The sequence below is a fragment of the Alligator sinensis genome, unplaced genomic scaffold (assembly GCF_000455745.1).
Source record: "Alligator sinensis unplaced genomic scaffold, ASM45574v1 scaffold174_1, whole genome shotgun sequence".
Classification (NCBI taxonomy): Eukaryota; Metazoa; Chordata; order Crocodylia; family Alligatoridae; genus Alligator; species Alligator sinensis.
Genome location: NW_005842516.1, coordinates 210111 through 213367, shown reverse-complemented (window position 1 = coordinate 213367; position 3257 = coordinate 210111).

Here is a 3257-nt window from a genome sequence, read left to right as displayed (position 1 = left end):
TATTTATTTATGGAAATGCACTCACTTTATAAATCACATGCCACAAATACATGCCACACTGATATTCATAATGGTTTGTCAGTAATGCTTGGCATATCTTAAAATCAATAGACAAACGTATCATACTGACAGTACTCTCTTCATCTGCAGAGTATTTCATTGTATCAAAAAAGTATGCAATAATTTACTCTTTATACTCCCATTTATTTATGGAAATGCACTCACTTTATAAATCACATGCCACAAATACATGCCACACTGATATTCATAATGGTTTGTCAGTAATGCTTGGCATATCTTAAAATCAATAGACAAACGTATCATACTGACAGTACTCTCTTCATCTGCAGAGTATTTCATTGTATCAAAAAAGTATGCAATAATTTACTCTTTATACTCCCATTGTGTTCTGTTACTGTTTCCCAGTTGTTGATAATTGTGCATACATGTATATAACTTTGTGTGCGTGTGCATTACCCGTTAACAGCTTACAGTACAGTCAGAATCATAATTTTCTTCCTTCAGTATTAATATAGTCTTATTTTCAATGGTTCCAAGGAGATGTAATACTGTACAAGAGAAAAAAAATATGGAACAGGGCGGATAGATATGTGTAGCATTTATTTACCTTTAGCATAGTAATAGAGCAAGCTGGTGTCTCTGCTGTGATCTTTTCACTCTGTTTCAGAGAACAGGACAGAGGTTCTGCAGTTTCTCTGCTATCTTTGTGCTTTGTGTGTATGCCATTACTCTCAACAATGAGGCACATTGGTTTCTTAGTCTGGATCTGTTCATACCTGTGGCTGCTTCTTCCTTACATCTCTTCCCAGTAGCTGGATCTCTCTCCTTATTTGTTAGCCTCACACAAATAGATGAAAACTCTCCCTTGACACTTATGCCAGTGGGGATGTTATACTAACATTAAAGAATAGTTCATTATATTTTAGTAGTATAGACCTACTTTCAATAGACTCAAACTTCCTTTGCTGTAAGGGAAATGCTTCAAAACTAAGCAAAACTCTCCTCTTTTCTCTTCTCTTCTCCTCATTTCTTTCTTCTCACTTGGGTAGGGTGAGTACCCTCTAAAACAAAGAGGGAAAACATTTTGTCAGTTGTTCCACAAAGTAGCCCCATGCCCTCCTCGGGGGCCACTCCAATCCCCTTCCCCTGCCCAATTTGCTGCTCTACTTTCTGCTCCTGGCTATGTGTTCCCTGCCTCCTCTGCTCCCTGCCTCCTTCCCTGTGCTCCCTGGCCAATGAGCTGCTTTGCTTTCTGATTCCTGCCCTATCTGCCACTGTGCTGCCTGCCTCCTCCCTGATCTACTGTAAACTGTCTACAGAGGCTGCCTGTGCCACTTGTGTGAATGGGAAAGCAAATAATATTTCAGTAGCTGAAAACAAAAATGGTGTAGGGATCAATCCTGCAGTGCTTGGGTTCCCAAACCTCCCTCTAATTCCATCGGCTAACCCACTTTCTCAAATAGTAGACCTTCTCGGCTCATTTAAGACAACTTCTATCTATGGCATAGAGTCAAAGAGACCTTTAGGTGCCTACAGGTCCACATATAGCTATATCTACAAAGGGGACTTAGGCATTGCAGCAGTGACCACTGTAGCACATCATTTTCAGTCACCTGGCTTCTGGTGGAAACCACATGATCTAGGTTAAGACACCAGGCCACGTGAATAATGCATGGGGAGTGTTAGGTGCCTCCTCCTGAGCTGGCATACCCTGGAATTATTTGTCTTATTCTTGGCTACAGGGAGGCACCTCCTTACAGTTGGTTTCACAAACCAAAAGTCTCTTTTTGAGTTAGGTGTTTCAAGCCCTGTCTTTCAAATCCTGAAATGTAGTTGGTCTCATTAGAAAGAATTGATCCAGAAGGCAGAGCAAATGGAACCTTAAATAGTAATACATGCAGAGAGGCATACATTCTCCTAGTCACAGAGGCATAAGTTCTCCTAGGTAACAGCCTACTTTGTCAGATGCTTTCTCAGAGAGCAACCAATGAAGTGCTGTCTCCTAGAAAACTTTGTGCCATTCTGAACAAGCTAGTCTTTAAGCTAGTCTTTCAAGTGCCATCCTGCCCTGCCTTCTTTCTTTTAAATACTGAAGAAAGTTCAGTATTTTCTTTCAAAAAGCTGGCCAGAATTATAAGGAGTGCTGCCTCTTGATCCAAGAGCTCAGTGTTCACATAGCAGTCTTCCAGCGTGCTCGACAGCTACGTTGAATTATTTTCTTGGCATCTGAGTCTGTCTCCCTTGAAAGATACCTAATGGCCAGGGTATTGGATATTGTGATCGCTCCTGTTGAAGCTGCTCCAATTTGCTTGAGATAATGAAATATGTATTGGTCCAGAACGAAAGCCCGTAACTTGAGTGTCAAATCTGGATAGATCTGGATTCTAGGCCCTACTTTACACCCAGATAGAACAAACATCAGTACTTAGTGGAACAGAGGCTGAAATCAATGGGAAGATGTCTGGAGATCAGTTTGGATGCACCTGAACTGATGCACTGCACTGTCCACATAACTCTTGCCGTCTTCCTTCACAGATGGGGAGATGAGCATATTTGTTCAGCTGCCTAATCAACCTGAGAGGATTTATCAAAGAGATCCAGGTGTACTAGATCTCTTTGTTACTCTGGTGAGTATCACATCTCTCTGTACTCTGGTGAGTACGATCATAGATTGATCATAGTACAATCTCTCTGTACTCTGGTGATCAGTTTGGCTCTGCTCTTATTTTTCTTTTGGGGTCAGCTCCCCATGCCTTTTCAGACCAAGGGGTAACGTGTAAGATAGTGGGGGGCTAGGATTTTAGGGTACCCCAAATGTAACAGCTAAAATTATGTCTGTGTGATAAAGGTGCATGCTGAAGGCTCTATAAAGATTAGACCAAGTGTTTTTCTGTATTTGTTTAAATATTAAGCTATATGTTGTTGCTAAAAGCCTAATTAAAGTTTAAGATGTAGTAAGGCCTTGTATAAAGTAAGGCCTAGTAAATTTAGCAAAGCCTTGAAGTAGCAAAGCCGTGTGGCACAGTTAAAATTACCTTATCATTGGAATTGAAGGCTTGTACTGCTATTGGTCAGTCTAAAGACAGTTGAAGTAAAAGGAATCAGAGTGGTTGTATGTTATCAGAACCATTCAGAAGCTATAAATTAGCTGAAATATCTGGAAACATTCTGAAGGAAAATACAGCTCTGTGAAAAGGATTAGTTAGCTGTTGCCTGAATCAGTGAACCCATGGGCC